The sequence below is a fragment of the Cupressus sempervirens genome, chromosome 3 (assembly GCF_028749045.1).
Source record: "Cupressus sempervirens isolate cs-2001-9-10 chromosome 3, ASM2874904v1, whole genome shotgun sequence".
NCBI lineage: Eukaryota > Viridiplantae > Streptophyta > Pinopsida > Cupressales > Cupressaceae > Cupressus > Cupressus sempervirens.
Window position 1 is genome coordinate 802,656,978 of NC_143120.1, and position 19,241 is coordinate 802,676,218.

At 39.6% G+C, this 19,241-nt stretch overlaps 1 protein-coding gene across 3 annotated transcripts in view; it reads left to right on the forward strand.

Moving 5' to 3' along the window:
• Positions 1-19,241, forward strand: part of LOC149569227 (succinate dehydrogenase [ubiquinone] flavoprotein subunit, mitochondrial-like) — a 254,135-nt gene that overhangs the window by 163,064 nt on the left and 71,830 nt on the right. The gene's annotated exons all lie outside the window — the stretch shown is intronic.

Genomic DNA, 19,241 nt, shown 5'->3' on the forward strand with positions numbered 1-19,241 from the left:
AATGATCTACTACTCATAATGCCTCAACTCCGATTGGCACTTACAAACATTGCTCCCACTACTAAATTATCAAGAGAACAAGGAAGGGAGAAGGAAACGGGAGCACGTGCAGAGGACCCAATGCTGCTAGCCCTCACATCCGGACGGCATCCGGCGATTGTCGAGATGGGAATTCTGGAAACTGTTCTGACATGCACAATTGTGGACGGAGGTTCAGGGGTAAACGTCCTACTAGAAGATACCTGGAAGAAGTTGGGACAGCCGACATTGTGGCCACCTACCTTCCAATTGCTCACGGCAGACTAGCACGGGATCAAACCATTGGGAGTTTTGATGGCATAACTAGTAACGATTAGAACACAACCATTCCTACTCAACTTCGTTATAATTTTGCTGAAAAGGAGAGGATACGACGCCATTCTGGGCCATGGATGGCTCGTGCAAGCGAAGGTCAAGCATAATTGGAAGAAGAATACACTTTCAATGGAAAACAAGTGACGACGATTCACTATTGATTTACACACAAATGGTGGGCGAAGAAGTCGTATCATCTGATTTCGAAGAAGAGGATGACGGAAAGCAGTGATTGGAACCCAATGAGGAAGGAGTCCTACAGTTGGAAGGTGGATCAATAGATGATTTGGATTTGGTGAATGGCCTTTTCCTCTGGCAGACGGAGGATTACGAGCTCTTTCTGAGCTGTAATATGTTAAGGGTTGACAAAAGTGAGAAAGAAGAGGAAAATGAATGTCCAAAGGAATATAGAGAAGCGGAAAAAGGAAAGGTTGTTACGGCTGAAGTTGAAGGGAAGAACATACAGTACGAACCCAGAAAAAGGAAAGATCCCACCGTACAGAACAGAGTGAGCGGACCGTGCAGAAAGAAAATGTTACGTTGAACCACGGATATAGTAGAAAGGTGCCGACAGCAAGGAAAACACATCGTACGGTCTGCACAGGAAACAAAGAGGAAGGGCTTAATAAAAACTTCAGCAGTACGGAGTGAAGGTTCTAAAATCAAAAATACAGTTATCGACGGCAAGGAGTGGCAGGTGACGGAAGTCATGGTACCGAGTGTAGAGAACAAACTGGGTGATATGGAAAATCGGAGGGAGAGATTGTGTAACTTAAATAAACTTGATGAGCGACGATTGCAGGCATAATGAGCCACGGAGGTGACACAAAACAGGCGCAAAGCATGGCATGATAGACACCTGAAACTGAACAAGTTCCAACCGGGGCAGCTGGTGTTGAAGTATGACGGACGAAATGAAATCAAACCGGGCAAGTTTAAAGTCAAATGGGTTGGGCCATATCAGATCTGGGAAGTAGGCGATAATGGAGGAATAAAGTTGTGGACATTAGATGGACAAGAAATACCAGAGGTAGTCAACGGCTCGAAGCTAAGAATGTATCATTCCACAAAGAATTGATTTTGTGTTAAAAAAAAAAACAGAAAAAAAAGAAGAAGTCACCGTGTGGTATCTTTAAGTGACCATACGGTATCTTTATAGTGCCTGTTGCAACTGTATAGACTGGGAGGTTAAATTTTATGTATGCTATTGTACGGAATTGGTATGAATTTGAAGGTTAAGCTTGTTGTTTGCTGGTGTATGGATTTTGTATGCTTCTGGAGGTTGTTTTAGCCACCATATGGATTGGAGGGGTAAGCATTCAAGTTGTTGGCGTATGGATTTAGAAGTTTAAGTTCCCAGTTTGGCATACGGATTTGAGGAATAAGGTACCTGATCACCACTGTACGGATTTTAGAAATTGGCCTCTCTGTTTGGGGGTCAAACGGCAGTTGGAGGTTTAACTTCATTTTTGCTACCGTACGGATTTTGAAGATCTTCTGTAGGCTCATACGGATTTTGGAGGTTAACTCCTTTGTTGGCCATCGTATGAATTTGGAAGGAGAAATTGCATACAAATTTGGAAGGTTGCTTTAGTATGGATTTGGAAAGAGAAATTGCATACGAATTTGGAAGGTTGCTTCAGTACAGATTTGGAGGAGAAGCTTCCTATTTGTTGCCGTACAAGGTTTAAGGTTAAAGCTTTATGTGTGCTGCTGTATGGATTCAAGGATAAATCCTCTGTGGGCATTGTACGGTCTTTTTAAAAGACCCCCATACCCGTATAGAGTAGGCAGCAATAATTTTTGTTATGTTGTTTATGCATTTTTCCTGTACTGTACGACATTTGAGGAGTCTGAAAGAGATTGTCTTGCACGGTAACTTATTGAAGGAATATTTGATACGGCTTCTCCTGTAGCCTTATAGGTCTACGAACCCTGTAATCAAGAGCAACATAGATATATATCAACATAGTACGGCATTACAATTTATCTACTGGGCACCATACGTACGAAGTAGACAAAGGAAGGAGTGATGACAAGGAGCAAGATTGAAACGCGTACGAAAAAAGGAAGCCGTACATTGGAGAAGTGGGAACATCTTTAGTGTAGGAAGGGAGTCATTCCATACGGTAGGAACTGGAGAGGGAGAAGAAGATTGCAGTACACCGGTAGATGCAGAAGAAGGGTGACAGGAGGTCTTTTATTTAAAAAAAAAAAAAATGACAGATTGAAACAGTTCAGAATGAGTAACACATGATGCCAAAGGAAGGGGAAAGACAGAAACAGGTAGTAAAACATAAGTAGTTGTCAGAAAGAGGGTGAAGTCAGAAGAAAATGACAAAAAAGGTGTGTTCCATGCAGTTTTGTGTGGGTTTCAGAGTGCTAATTTGGTTTTGGCGGCAGGACCTCGCCCTATATCGGGACTGCCCCTTGACCCCACTAGGGGTGATGCCCCCTAGACCCCCAGTCGGTGCAGTTATCAATCATGGGAAGTGTAACCAATTAATGAGACTTGGGGCTACTGTAGGCATGGAGTGTTTGTGTACCAGAGACACTTGGAGTAGGTGTTGGATGTGAGGTTGTCTTGGTGGATGCATAGAGAGCTTGGGAGGAGCTGATTATCCAGTTGAAGGCAGTACAACGACACTTGGCTCAAGGTACCCAGGAGTTGGAAGTAGAGAAAGTAGCATGGGTGGCTATCAAGGTTAGCTTGATTAAGGAAACAGTATTGTGTTAGTAGAGGCTACAGATGCAACGTGGTTTGAAGACCAGTTTGGTGCAGGCACAAGACGAACGGGAAAGGGGTGTGACAGAAACAGATCTATCTTGTTAGTTAGTTAATGTATTTTGTTTGTTAATTTGTCTCGGATATTTTGTAATTGTTTTCCGGAGACGACTTTTTCTTTTGGGGGGATGATGTCGGTAGATATTGTGTAGCCGATGGGTCCCTTCGGGAAGGTTATTGTTATGTAGCCGACGGGTCCCTTCGGGAAGGTTCTTGTTATGTAGCCGACGGACCCCTTCGGAAAGGTTCTTTGAAAAGTATATCTACACCATCTGAGATAATTGTAATCATCATTAGGAGCATAATGTAATGTCTTTGGCATATGCGAACAATATAAGGAGTTCTGGTGTTCTTGTTCATTGTCTGTGTGTATTAATCTATTTACCCCATGTGGTAAACAAAGTTTTATGTTGTTAGCCCATCATCGCTACCCTCGTAGGCTAGGGTTGATTTGATGGTCTCTGGTTGGTCTGTTGATCTAGTGTTGGTGACATTACACCTTCACAGTGTTCTCTTGTTTTGGGATCTTGCCTCTATTTTCTTCAATTGCTAGGTATTGTGGCTCTTACTATTTTTAATGAGATCATTTCCAGTGAGAATCAAGATACTATTTGTGGTGGGGTGATTATGGACCTATCAAAACATTTGGAGTGGCTTGATTATTTGATAGTTGACATGTTTAATGGATTATTGATAATTGATTAAGTCTAACTTAATTAATTATAAGGTTTGGAACTTTATTTTATCACCAAGTCATTAATTGCCCATTAATGAGCTTATATTATGGGACCAACTCAAAGTGGAGGGATACCTTTTATATTATTATTTCAAATGTTTGAATTGCCAATGTTTTGCAATGGTAAACCATTTAAGTTATATGAAGTGTATCCTTGAAGCTACAAGTTTGATTTACTTGAAGGAAATATTTATGGTGAATGTGAAATCCAACCATTAACATTAGCTCATGAATTTTCATTTTGGTGAAGAGAGACCAGGAAAGGTTTGAAAGAATATTGAGAGCAAGTTTTTGATTCTTTGATTTGACATTTCTTTCTTGGTGAATTGAGTCAACTCAACAGATGAATATCACTAATCAAGTTTGCTTCATTTGATTGAGGAATCGAGAATATTGTGTGAGGCTCCAGGGTATTAAATCGCAAGACCATTTGAATATCAGCATGGATTTGGAAGAAGGCTTCCATCATCTAGTATAGGCAAGATCAATGTCATCAGAGCTGTTTTTAGTTACTAATGAACATTGATTGTATGAAGGTATATGGTGTTTGAAGTAGCAATAATATTCTAACAGGTTGTGTTTGAGTTTACTAGCATGTTGTGAACAATGTAAAGGATTGAATCACAATACACAATCGCAACATGATCTATTACTGGGTTTGCAATTGAAGAGAAGGAACATTCAATGTCATATGTGCCAACGTTTTTGTTTCCAAGCAATAACGATGTACTGGATACCCTCAAAATCTAATTACAAGTATTCACAACTATATGATAATTTTATCAAAAACTTATCTTGCAGTGTCCATTATGTGCTAAAACCCTTATGGCTCTAAAAGGTTGTCTATATCATGTTGTGTTTGGCATGTAACATAAATATAGGAATTGAAAAAGCATAACATATATCGCAAAAATAACCAACACACTATATTTATATTGATTTCCAAAATTTAATAAACAAGTGCCAAGTTGACTCACTGAATACTCTAGCAATTAATTGGAACAAACATTGTTTACATCAAATAGTTGAGGGCGTGGTTCTTGCATTGACTTGTTGGAATAATATGTAACTACTATAGTAACTTGCTATAGTAACTCGGCTGGTACAGTGACACGACTGCTATAGTGATGCCCTGCTACAGTAACTCGGCAGCTATAATAACTTGCTATAGTAACTCAGTTGCTATAGTGACACACTGCTACAGTAACGTGGCTTCTACAATAACACGGTTGCTACAGTATCCAGCTGCTACAGTTTCTCGGCAGCTACAGTAACTCGGCTGTCGCTGGAAATGCACACAATCTGCCCAATATAAAGCTGATAGCAATGAATCCAAAGGCGAAACCCCAAGGGAATGATGTCTAGAATGTCACAAGAGAAGATAGACATTGTATAATAAACAAATCTACAACTCATGCATTGATTTCTTCTCATAATCAACCTCCGAATGAAACCACTAACGCTCCTTTTTATTCTTTCTCCAAGGGTCCATTGCACACACATGAGCAATATGAGATAAAAGATGTGTGATATAAAACATATTAAAATAATCACTTATGTCTCCCTTAGGCGCCCCTTTTCATTTGCACACATTCCCATAAAATTTAATATTAAAGTAAAACTTTAATATTTTACAACTAAATTAATTATTACTTTAATAATACTTCAGGCATAAAAATATATTAGCTATCGAACTCCGTATAGCACGAGTTATAGTTTGTCGGAAAGCTCTTGCCACAGAGTATCAAATTCAATCACCAAAACTAGCCTCCCCTATGTCCTACCAACTTACTAAAAATAGTAAGTATGCTTGAGACTGAGTAAATCAACTCCGTTTTGGCCCAAACTGGAGATGACTAGGCCAAAACACTCTAAGATCCCTTTAAACCCTTCATTAGGCTAACGCACGCACACTTGGTCAACTGTTAACGTGGGGACATTACAGTCCGCTCGCTTGAAATTGCTTGTCCTTAAGCAATCTCAGTCCAGCCTGCTGAATAACCTACTCACTCTCCCATGTTGCATCCTCCTCTGGCAGGTCTTTCCATCTGACCAAATACTCCTTCACTATCCTAGTTCTAAGTTTCCTCTCTCAAGTGTCTAGAATAGCCTCAGGTACTAACACGAGCTTCCCCTCCTCATCCAAAGGGGGTAAATCTGTAGAAGGAACTACACTCTGACCAATGGTTTTCTTAAGCCTCGACACATGAAATACATTGTGCACCCAACTGCCCTCTGGAAGCTCCAGCTTATAGGCGACTTCTCCCACTCTACAAATCACCCTGTAGGGACCATAAAATCTAAGCTTCAACTTCTCTGCTTCGTTCTTCTTGAGCGGTGACTGCCTATATGGTTGTAGCCTCAAATAGACCATATCCCCTACCTCGAAACTACACTCTACCCTATGCTGATAAGCATACAACTTCTGCTGATTTTGAACCTATTCTATGTTCTCCTTGAGTGCTCTCAAGATATCCTGACTATCCTGCAACAGGTCTTTGGCTTTGGGCACCCGACTGTTCCCCAAACCTAAATCCATGAAGCTAGGTGCTTTATACCCATACATTTCTATAAATGGAGTCATCCTGATGGTCATCTGATATGTGGCATTGTAACAATACTCCCCCATGTATAACCACTTACCCACTCTCTCAGCTGTGTAGTCATATAGTTTTGCAAATAGCCTTCCACCCATTTTGCCTATCTGTTTGAGGGTGGTATCTCGTACTAGGTGTAAGATTTGTGCTGCACAGCCTGAACAACTCTTGCCTAGAGGCGCTCATGAACTTGCTATCCTTGTCACTAACCATAAATCTTGGTATTCCATGCAACCTAAAGACCTCTCTGAAGAATAAATCTGCAACTTGTGCTACTATATAAGTAGAAGGAATAGCAAAAAAGTGAGTGAACTTTGCTAATCTATCTACCACCACATAAATACAAACTCTTCCCTGCACTCGTGGTAAACCAGTGATGAAGTCTGTAGAAATACTTTCCCATTTCTTGTCCAGAATGGGAACCTGTGGGAAATGTGTGCTCTCCCTTATTCTGTTGACAAACTGCACACTCCTTGACATACTTCTGAACATCATCTTTGAGCCCTCTCCATGAGAACCGCTCTCGGATCTGCCTACAGGTCTTGAACACCCCTGGATGCCCAGCTGTAGGCGCATCATGAAATGCCCTCAGAATCTCCTCTCTAAACTATGATGTAGGGATCAAATAAACCCTATCCGAAAATCTAATCAACCCATCCAACACTGCATACTTGTCATCTTGAATGGTGCCTATAACTATCCCGAAAGCCCAATCATCTCCTACATACTCTGCTGCAATTCGATCTCTCCAATCTCCTTAAACCTTTGCCGGAGCACATAAGTGAGGTCTTCGAGATAGAGGATCAGCCACCACATTTTTTTTACCTTTGACAAACTCTATATCAAAGTCATAAGCTTGCGATTTAGTAACCCATTTCTATTGTCGATCATTAAGATCATGCTGGCTCATGAAGTATTTAATGCTATTGTGATCAATTTTGATCACAAAATGCCCACCTAACAAAAATGATTGGAATTTGGCCAATGCATGCATTATGGCTAACATTTCCTTATCGTAAATAGAATAACTCCTCTCAACTCCTCAGAGCTCTCTACTCTTGAATGCAATGGAGTGTCTCTCCTGTATCAATACTGGTCCTATCCTATCTCCTGAAGCATCACATTGAAGCTCAAATGGCTTCGTGAAATCAGGTAGAGCTAGAACTAGACAAGATGACATCACTTGTTTGAATTGGTCAAAACATCTTTGTGCTGCTTCTGTCCATGTGAAGCCTCCTTTCTTGGTAAGATTTGTCAAAGGTGCGACAATCTGTGAGAATCCCCTGATGAACCTCCTGTAAAATGACATAAACCAAAGAACCCCTTAAGTTGTGTAAGGTTTGTGGGAGTAGGCCAATCCACAATAGCTCTAATCTTTTTAGGATGAACCCGAACACCATCGGCACTTATGATTTGCCCAAGGTAAAGGAGCTCGGTCATGCCAAACTCGCATTTTGATTCCTTGGCATACAATGACTCTCTATCCAAAATAGATAACACCTCCAAATGCTGCAAGTGCTCCTCCTAGGTCTTATTGAAGACCAAGATGTCATCAAAGAAGACCAAGACAAATCTCCTCAATTGCCCCCTGAACACTTGGTTCATACAACTTTGAAATGTGGTAGGTGCATTGGTTAGCCCAAATGGCATAACCATAAAGTCAAAGTGGCCATAGTGACATCAGAAAGCTATCTTCTTGATGTCCTCTGCTCTCATCCTGATCTAGTGGTATCTGGATCGTAAATCAATTTTGGTGAAGAAGGGTGCACCATGCAACTCATCAATCAACTCATCAATCTAGGAATGGGATACTTGCTTTTAATTATTTTCTTATTTAGTGCCCTATAATTGATGCACATGCGCATCGTCCCATCGGTCTTCTTTACTAGAACTACTATTGAAGCAGAAGGGCTCTTACTAGACCTAATGTGCCCCATCTCCAATAGCTCCTTTATTGCCTTCTCTATCTCATCCTTTTGTTTCTTAGGATGATGCTAGGGGGTAATCATGATCGGTTTGGCTCCCTCCTCGAGCTCAATAACATGCTCTATTCCCCTTTCAGGAGGAACTCTTTGTGGAATATTGCCAAATACTTTGGCATGCCTATCAAGTATCTCCTGGATATCTGATAGATGACTCTTTACATGTGGCTCCTATGAGGCTAGCATAATGAAACACTCTATTGCCCACTTTATGTCATTATGCTGAAAAAGTCTCTGCATTCTCCTTAGGGAGACTACTCTGCAACTCCCATCCGAAAGTCCTTTGAGTACAATGGTTCTTCCCTCATGCTAGAATCTCTTCTCTAGTTTTGCTAGGTTGAGTGTGAACTCAACTAGCGAGGACATCCATGTCATGCCGAGGATGACATCATAGTCTCCCATGTCAACTACATAGAACTCATCCTCCAATTCATAGCCATCTCCAAACCTGATGTGAAGATTAGATATCTTCCAAGTGCATAATAATTTGTCACCATTAGCTACCATGACTCTAAACCCAACATGCTTCTCAGTCTGTAAACCTCTCATAGCTACTAACCGTGTATCTATGACGTTATGTGTAGCCCCAGTGTCAATGAGAGAGATCCCTTTCTGCCCCTAGATAGTACCCCTGACCCTAAATGTGATTGCCTTTTGAGCCCTTGTCAATTGTGCCAATGACCTATCATCCTCAAGAATGATATTCTCCTCTAGAGTGCTCTCATCTAAATCAGAGTGTTGATCCTCCCCCTTTGACTGTGACTCCTCCGCTGAAAAATATTTCATTTGATTTGCCTTAGCCTTGAGAGGGCACTTATGAGATAAGTCCCAAGGCTCTTTGCATTGAAAACACAACTTCTTCCTCCTCAACTTATTCAAGGTTTCATTATCGAACTTCTATTATCCCCTTTCGGCTGTGCATCCTGGTAAAAAGGTTTTTTGTCCTTTTCCTTATCCTTCTTCGTATGTGAATCCCTAGGCTGAAATTTGCTCTTAAAAGAAGGTGCTAAGTCACGAGCCTTCTTAGTGGCCTCCTATAATGTAGTTGGGTCATGCCCCTTGACACAACCCCTCAAGGGATTTGAGAATCCATCCATAAATAGCACTACTAATCTCCTCTCTGAAATATTTGTAACCAACACAGCTAACCTCTAAAATTCGCTGATGTATGTCTCAAGTGTTCCCCACTGCTTGAGCTGTGCCAACTCTTTAAACTATAGCTCAAGATCTTTGGTATCAAATCTCTCTATGAGTCTCTCAATGAACTCCTTGAAAGATGTGATTTGATTATGCCCCAAGGTTGCCATGCCATGGTGCCCCCACTCATGTGTTGGGCCATCCAAATGAATAGCCACACACTTGATAGCCTCCTCCTCAGGCATCGGATTCAGCTGGAAGTATGTATCTACCCTCTGCACCCAAGCTCATTCAATCATCTTCCTTGAGGCATCACAATAAGGCGAAGAAAGTTTTCCAACTTTCCTTCTTAGCTCAAAGTTTTAATTTCTCCACCTGAAACTCTGGTCCACTAGCTTCCCAATCCCACCTGAATGATCCTGTAACTCGGTAATCTACGGTTCGTTTACTGGTTGAACCGGATCTTTGGGTGGGAAGGTGGGTAGAAGAGGCCTTGAGCTCCCTATCCGAGCTGGGCGTGCAACATGTCTAAAGTTATCAGCCTCATTCCCATTGTTGCTGTTGTTATTCTTTGGACCATTGTTGTTGCCTTAGCCTCCATTATTATCACTGCCCTCATTTCCATTGTTTGCATCACTTGGATTAATATTGACGCCCATTTGTCTAGCCATAAGCTGCAACATCATATCCATTCGCCTATTCTACTCCTGTTGCATATGCTGCCCCTCCTCTAACATACCCAGTAATCATCTAAACATTACCTCCTCCTGATATGGAGCGGCATTCCTGCCTCCACCTAGTCTTGTATTCCTGTCATCTCGATCACCCATACTGCCGTCTTGTTCAAAGAATATCTACTTTGTGTCTGTATGACTAGATTCTATGTCCACTTGCACAGATGAACTAGACTGCTCGCTTTGTGAGTTTGAGTCTTTGTTGTCTTTCTCTGGTATGGCAAAAATTAATGGCCTCTGTCGCATGCTCAAACATACATTCTAAACCTGTTTTATTTATGACTTTAGTATTTTGACATTTAGTGAAACACTTTTCCCTTTATCCGGTTGTTCCAAATTCCCTGTAAGGCTTCCACAGGATGGCAAGACTTAAAGTTCTGATACCACTGTAATGGATACCCCCAAAATCTACTTACAAATATTTACAACTATATGGTAATTTTATCAAACACTTAGCTTGCAATCTCCATTATGGGCTACAACCCTTATGGCTCTAAAAGGTTGTCTGTATTGTGTTGTGTTTGGCATGTAACATAAATATAAGAATTGAAAAAGCATAACATATATCGCAGAAATAACCAGCACATTATATTTATATTTACTTCCAAAATTTAATAAACAAGTGCCAAGTTGACTCACTGAATACTCCAACAATTAATTGGAACAAACATTGTTTACATCAAATAGTTGAGGGTGTGGTTCTTGCATTGACTTGTTGCAGCAATATGTAACTGCTATAGTAACTCGGTTGCTACAGTGATGCGCTGCTACAATAACTCAGCAGCTACAGTAACTTGCTACAGTGACACGCTGCTGTAGTAACACAGCTGCTACAGTGACATGCTACTCAGTAATGCAACTGCTACAGTATCCGACTGCTATTGTAACTCGACAACTATAGTAACTTCCTATAGTAACTCGGCTGTAGTTGGAAATGCACCCAATCTTTCCAATATAAAGCTGATAGCAATGAATTCCAAAAGCCAAACCCCAAGGAAATGACGTCTAGAATGTCACAAGAGAGGATAGACATTCTCTAATGCCAATAACAGATCTGCAACTCATCTATTGATTTCTTCTCATAATTAACCTCCGAATGAAGCCACTAACACTCCCTTTTATTCTTTCTCCACGGGTCCATTCTACACACATGAGCAATGTGGGATAAAAGATGGGTGATATAAAACATAGTAAAATAATCACTTATGTCTCCCTTAGGCGCCCATTTTGATTTGCACACATTCTTATAAAATTTAATATTAAAGTAACACTTTAATATTTTACAACTAAACTAATTGTTAATTAAATAATACTTCAAGCATAAAAATATATTCGCTATCGAACTCTGAATAGCACGAGTGATAGCTCGTTGGAAAGCTCTTGTTGCGGAGTATCAAATTCAATCACCAAAACTAACCTCCCCTATGTCCTAATGACTTACTAAAAATAGTAATTATGCCTGAGATTGAGTAAATCAACTCCCTTTTGGCCCAAATTGGAGATGACTAGGCCAAAACACTTTAAGATCCCTTGAAACCCTTCGTTAGCCCTCGGGACCATGTAGAACTAGGCTAATGCATGCACACTTGGTCGATTGCTAAAATGGGGACATTACAAACAACAAGGACATCTGTATTGTAATAGTTGTGATATAAATTGGAGGATCCACATTGATTGTAACTCTATTCCTAGGTTCAAAGAAATATAATAATTAATTGCATTATTGGCATTGTAAATATTTCAAACATTGAATTGGTAGTATTGTGATGCATGGTAATAGTTTATCTTTTAAGCATTGTTTTTTATTTCAAATATTTATAAAATAATCCAAAAAACATATACTACTGAAACTACAAAAAACTTTGCAAAACACAAAATCTACCAAAAAATACAAAAATCAGTCACCAGGGCAGTAAGAGTCTAGCAAGGACTCTTATAGTGGCATCAAAGTGGTTTCTACCATCATGCACAATTGGGCTCGTTCATGCAACTAGTCATGTTTGATCCAATTAGGTACTACAAACTAAGGAGAATAAAACCTGGCTGTTAGTTACAGTTACCACCTAGAACAAAGATGGGTGATAGAAGAGGTGGAAGTCCACCTAGACATGTTGCACAAGATGATTTGAGAAAGGCTAGGGAATAATTTAGGTTTTATAGTTGCAGGTCAAACATAGTTGGAAGATGGTCAACAACATATAGCCACAATATTGCATCAACTTCTTGATACTCTTTAGTAGTTGACAATGATTAGGGGGTGACCTAGGGACAGAGGGTCACATAGTAGCTCAACTAGTCCTCACAAGTCACGGGTTGAGCATACATGTACTTTTTATAGGCCATCATGTCCCACTTTTTTGAGCCCGAATTTAGATGGAGTGGGGAGGATGAATCTGCTTCATCTATAGATGATGTTCTTTCTCTACATGCAAAATGGGATGCTTTATCTCTTGATTTAAACATCATCTCAACTTTGACAGGTTTATGAGCCAAAAGAGGGAGCACTCTAGAGGGAGACTAGATGGTAGGCAAAAGGTAAGAGACAATGCTCTGAAACATGCAACCAACAATTTGAACCTTCTCAAATTTGATGGTAGTGGCAAGGTGACTACTAGAACTTGGATTCACAAGATTGATACATTTCTCACTTGTTTTCGATGTCTACAGAGGATGCCCTTTAGTTTTCTTTTTTGCATTCAAATGGTGTTGCTCATGACTGGCAGTTTCATTGGTTAGTATCTTTGCAGCACAATCATATCACTTCCTATCAAGAGGTTGTGGACACATTGCTGGAGCGGTTTGATTGGAAGGATTCAAAGCTTTATTTCATGGACATTGCTCAACTCAGACAGACTAGGAGCTTAGAGGCACTTGTCAGTGAGTTTTAGAGGATATCGGTCATGGTTATTGATATATCCGAGAGCAGACGAGTTGTTCTCTTCATTGAGTTCTCTTCATTGAGGGTTTAGTGGAACCTTTGAAAGGATGGGTGAAGACTTTTGAGCCACCTACTTTATAGGAGGCAATGAAGAAGGCATGGAATCCAGAAATGTCCACAAGTCATAGCAGGTTTATGACAAAACCATCTACATCAATTGATGACACTAAGGCAGTACCTAAAAGAACCAAAATTTCAAATTTAAAGAAAGAAGACCCTTAGACCAAGAAACACTTGAGGATCTGTTTTTCTTGTCGAGGACCTTATGATGGAAAGCACAAAGTCCTATGAGGCCTAATGGCAATTACAAGTAGATGGGATGGTTTTATGAGGATGAAAACCATTCTGATTTTGAGGACCAGCAAGTTGATCGTGGTGCAGAAAGGGTTGATGGTTATGATAGTAATGGGAAGGAGGTTGATGATTCAAACCTTAAGGTATCTCTCTAGAATGAAGAAAGGGGGATCTTTTAGGATCCATGGACTCCTTGTAGGACACCGAGTGATTGCCTTGTTGGATATTGGTGCTATTCATAATTTCATAGATTCACGATTAGTAGCTAGGAGAGGCATTCAAACACACGAGTTTGGGGGCATTAGAGTGAAGATCACAAATGGTTACACTCTGAAATGTAACAAGACGATCATTCTTTTCATGCAGTTGAATAACTTTGACTTCAAGGCTGATTTCTATGTGGTTGATATGGGGAGTATAAATGTTGTTTTGAGTATGAGCTACTTACATGCCATTGAGGCATTTTATCTCTATCTCAAGGACATAGAGATGAGATTTGAGATTGATGGTAAGTTGCATGTTTTAAAGGCTATCAAAGAGAATTGTTTGAGAGTGATTTCATTAAGACGTATGCAAAGGCTTATAAGGCATGATGCAATTTAGTGGGCAGCCGAGTGTAGGTTGATGGCTACACATGATGAGATAGAGAAACCAGCCTATTACCCAGATATTTACGAACTTAGGATTAAACACTCCAAAGTATTTAGTGGTATTCCACCTAGTAGACCACTAGATAGGGCATAGAGCTTATTATTGAGCTAGAGGAGGGCACTAAGGCCATCCTGATCACTCCCTACAAGCATTGCAAAAGATTAAAGTATGAAATTACAAAATTCATTAAGGGATTTGCTAGCCATGGGACACATCTAGCCTAGTAGGTCGCTTTTTGCTTCATCAGTTGTGTTAGTGAAAAAAAAGATGTAAATCTCAGGAAGTGCATTAACTATCAAGCATTGAGCAAAAAGACAATTAAAAAAAGGTATCTATTCTCACATAGATGTGATGATTGATGATCTACATAGAGCTCACTTCTTCATGAGAATTGATTTGAGGACATGTTACCATTGAATTAGAGTTAGAGAGTAGGACATAGAGAAGATTGCCTTCAAATGTCGTTGTGGGCAATTCAAGTTTTTGGTTATGCCATTTGGCTTAACCAATGCGTTGACTACTTTCCAGTCCACTACAAACAAGGTCTTCCCATTATAGTTCAGGAGGTTTGTCCTTGTGTTTTTTGGCATTATACGGATTTACAGTAAAACATGGGAGAATCATTTGGCTTATCTGGATACAATTTTGACTATACTTGATAGGAAGTCCTTGCATGCCATGGAGTCCAAATGTGCTTTGGGTATGGATGAGCAACAACTATTATATTTGGGGCATATTATTAGTGTAGAGGGTATGCACATGGATCCCTATTCCCAAGAATTTGACACAACTTAGAGTCTTCTTGGGATTGTATGCCTATTACTGACCATGAATGGGTTTTCACTTTATGCTGCTTTTCGGCTAAATGTTTTGTAATTTAGTGTGACCACAACTTACAAAGTTCTAACTTTAGGCAACTTCAAGTGAGATTACTCTCTCCTCTTAATAATAGGGGAGGCTCGCTTCTTACCTTAGGTGGCTCCAACAAGGACTCAACTGGAAACAAAAAAATAGGGCTGTTCTCTTAATCTATTCCTCTTTTTTAGGAAATATTTCCCAAGCAATTAGCAAACAACACTAAAAACTTCTACAAAAGTACCTATTGCTATGATATTATTAATGGCTTGTGAGTTGACATAAGGACAACACTTAAGACACCAATCTATTTTTATGTGGGTGGAAGAATTGTAAAAACTCTAAGTCTTCTGCACTTGTCTTGAATGATGATTCTAACAATTGAATAAACGGTAAGACACAAAGTCTCTCATTGACTACTCTCTAAATTGAAAGTACTCAATACTGAAGCATAAAGTTTTTTAACCTTAAGTATTTGAAGCCACTATCAACTATATTGATTTGTTTGTAAAATTATTCTTGGATAAAGTGGAATAGATTAAAAGAACTACTCTATTTTTAATTTCAAGTTAAGTTCTTATTGGAGCTACCTACAGTAAGAAGGGAGTCTCCCCTATTGTTGAGAGGCGAGAGCAATCTCTGTTGGTGTAAATAAGTATTTACTATTTACACTTTATTTAAGTTTACTTAGATTAATGCTTTAGCACATTAGTTGTCATGTAGACATTTAGGAGTTTGCATATTCATATGAGTTGTCATGTAGATAACATAGTTGTTTGCACTCCAATTGAGCAAATGTTGTCTACTACATCTCTTTATGAGATAGACCTTTTTATTCTTATCCTCTCATTGTTGCACGTACATTCATGCACAATGGAGGATAATCCACTCTCGGTGGACATGTGCTTAGTTGTGATGATTATCTCTTTGCTGACTCCTAGTCATTCTAGTTGTCTTTATATTTAGGCAATTCTAGTGTGTATTCATCTGATATCCATTATCATTTTGATCATTATTGAGATTCTCATTTGATCACTATTTGTCTCTCTTGTGCTACTTACTGAGCTTCTTGATCTTGGTGTTGAATTATTGCCTTAGGAAAATTCTTACATGGTATCAGAGTTGCAAGAGCTTCATTGCATAGCCATTAGAGAGCTTCATTTTACTTCATTTTGGAGGGCCATGATTCAGTTCTGGATATCTGTAGTTATTGGGAGCGTTTTGAGCAAGATTTGACCTCACCATTGCGTCTAGGTGGCCGTTTCCATAAATTTTGACTATAAATTTGCCTATGTTGGGCAAAAGTCAAATTTGAGGCAAATCTTTTTTGGAAATCGAACTTGGAAGCTCGATTTGCCCATTCGGAGGATTACATAATGGCAACCCAAATCTACACATTAGGTAACATTTTAGTGTTTTTCAAGTTTTCTTTGGATTTGGTTATTTTTGTTTTAGCATATTACTCCTTTGAGCATTTTGTGGAAAATATCTGGGTAGATATGTCTCGTGTGCATTATTCGTCAAGTTATAGATGGAGATGCTGAGATCCTGGATAGTTATGATGCGTTGAATGCCCTGTTGAATTCGGAGGACCATTTTGCGAGATTTGTGAAAAGGTTTGACAAGAAATACTCTGGTCTAGAGGAGCATGCCCATCGATTTGGTGTCTTCAAGGCCAATTTGTTAAGGGCTTTGGAACAGCAGAAGCTTGATCCAAATGCTGTCCATGGCATCACAAAGTTCTCAAATTTGACAGAGCATGAATTCCGCTGTCAATATTTAGGGTTCAAGGCTCTGTCTTCTGTCAGATTTGGCCCTCATGATGCCCCCATTTTGCCTACTAATGATTTTCCTGAGGATCTCGATTGGAGAGACAAAGGGGCCGTCACAATAATTGATATTGCAGAGGTTAAGAATCAGGGTGGGTGTGGATCATGCTGGCTCGAGCCCGATATCTATAGAACGGTCGAGGAGCCCATATCAGTAGTCGTATCACAGGCCGACTTTGTAATTGGCACAACACATGCATCATTTGATTGATGTGCCTCAAGCCACATCAAATCAGAGTAGGAGCTCCCTTCCATTAGCATTGTTGTGACTTGGTATGGTTATCGACTAACATTGACATTGCCGTTTTGAGCTTGTCTCATCCTTCCAACGTAGATCTACAATTGTTCAGACCTTCTCACCCTGACTATGGAGAATTGCATCTTTTTTGCAAGCATTTGGCGATTGCCCACGAGCCCAACCTGCATAACAAGATCCAAGTACAATATCAATCTCATTGGGCATATGTGAGAAAGTCAAGCATTTAATTGGGCATCAACCATTCAAATTCAATTCACAAACATTCAACTGCTTGCAAAAGGCTCAATAATTATGGGGAATCTAAGGAGCCATCAATCCAGAGCTGACACGAGTCTTTCTCCAACTTGCAACAGATTCCTCAATACATGGTGAGACTTTGGTTGCTTGGTAAATTTTCATTATAAATTTTCATTTTTGCCAAACATTCATTACATAAAATTTGACACCAATCTGAGGGTACTTGGTGGTCTCTTTGATTTTTTGCCTTAATGGGACCCAAACCGTCAAATTTAGGCTCAGTTTTTGCTGATGTCAGAAAGCATTTGAGAATTGGACCCCTCGCCATATTGATTTTTAGTTTGGTAGTCCGACTTTGCATGGCCATAAGTCACTCATCCGGACTCCAAATCAAGCACAATTTTTCTAATTTTGGGTAGAATCTCTTAGATATTTCAGTGGTGCAGTTGTTTTTTGGTTTTGGCCAATAGATTTTGCAGAATAAGCAGATCTTGGTGAGTGTACCTATTCAATCCCACATTTTGCAACTTCAGAGGCTCTGTTCGGGCTCATGTGAAGACACTTTCAGGTGTCGTTTTTTTTTAAAGTGCATATTTTTTCATCTACTTTCTAGATTTGGTGTCAAATTGGAGCAACTGTAAGTAGATGTACTTTCAGCATTTGGTCATTTTTGACCTATTTTAAGCACTTGTACTTGCTTAGATCCTTCAGAGATCTGGTGTCTTATGTTTTGAATCTGCTATAGCTTCATCTTTTCTGTTGTAACCATCAAAATCAGAAGTCCACTTTTGTCCATTTTGACAAGTGGCAAATTGTAAACGCACTACATATACAGTGCCACAAGCATCATTTTTGGGGTGGGGGTTATTTGATTGAGTGAAAAGGGGGGGTGTGTCTTGTGTTCTTCCGTCTCCTTGATATTGTGCTCCTTTTGCATTATGGGTTCTTTTTCTAAGTTAACACCACATAATTATGCTACTTGGAAAGAAAAGATAAAGGAACCATTAGTTGAAAAAGGTTTACTACATTATGTAATTGGTGCAACAAAGAAACTGGATGATGATGCTGATGAGTCTTGCATAGAAGACTGGGCATCAAAACAAGAAATGGCCTTAGGAACCTTACTAAAAAATATCTCAAATCTTGTCAAATATCACATTAGGAACATTACCAATCCAATTGAAGTTTGGAATAAACTTGAAGCATTATATGGGATAGTAGATAAAGATATGGCCTCCACTATTGAGGACAATCTTCTCAAGTTGGATCCCAGGAATTTTGACACCATAAAAGACTATCTTACCTAAGTAGACATGTATAGGGCACAACTTAAGGATTGTGGTGAACCCATCAAGGATGGAAAGTTGATCAAATATGTGATGACTCATCTTCCTCTTGAATATGCAGCTTTTGTTTCAAGTTATAATACTCACAAGTTAACAATGGGAAGTGCCTCACTAAGCCTTTGTTCGAGTCATTTTCAGGAATGTTGGTCTTAGAACATGGAAAGTTAGCATGGGAATTCTCTAGTCTTCCAAGTCCAAAGCCTTGGTAGCTAATAAAGGGAATCCAGGTGATAAAAATTCCAACAAGAAGCAAAAGCAATGGAAGGCTAAGCCACAAGATGACACACAACAATCTTCCTCTACACATCAATCTATCTCCTCGCATCAATCTTCCTCCACACAACAATCTTCCTCACAATAGGTCAAGTCTTTTTCCAAAAATAATAAGAAGGGAAACAACTTCAACAAAAGGGAGAAGAAAACTTGTGCCTACTGTAAGAAGAATGGTCATGATGAACATGAGTGTAAGGATAAGCAAATTGATGAGTTGCTAAACATAATAAGGAA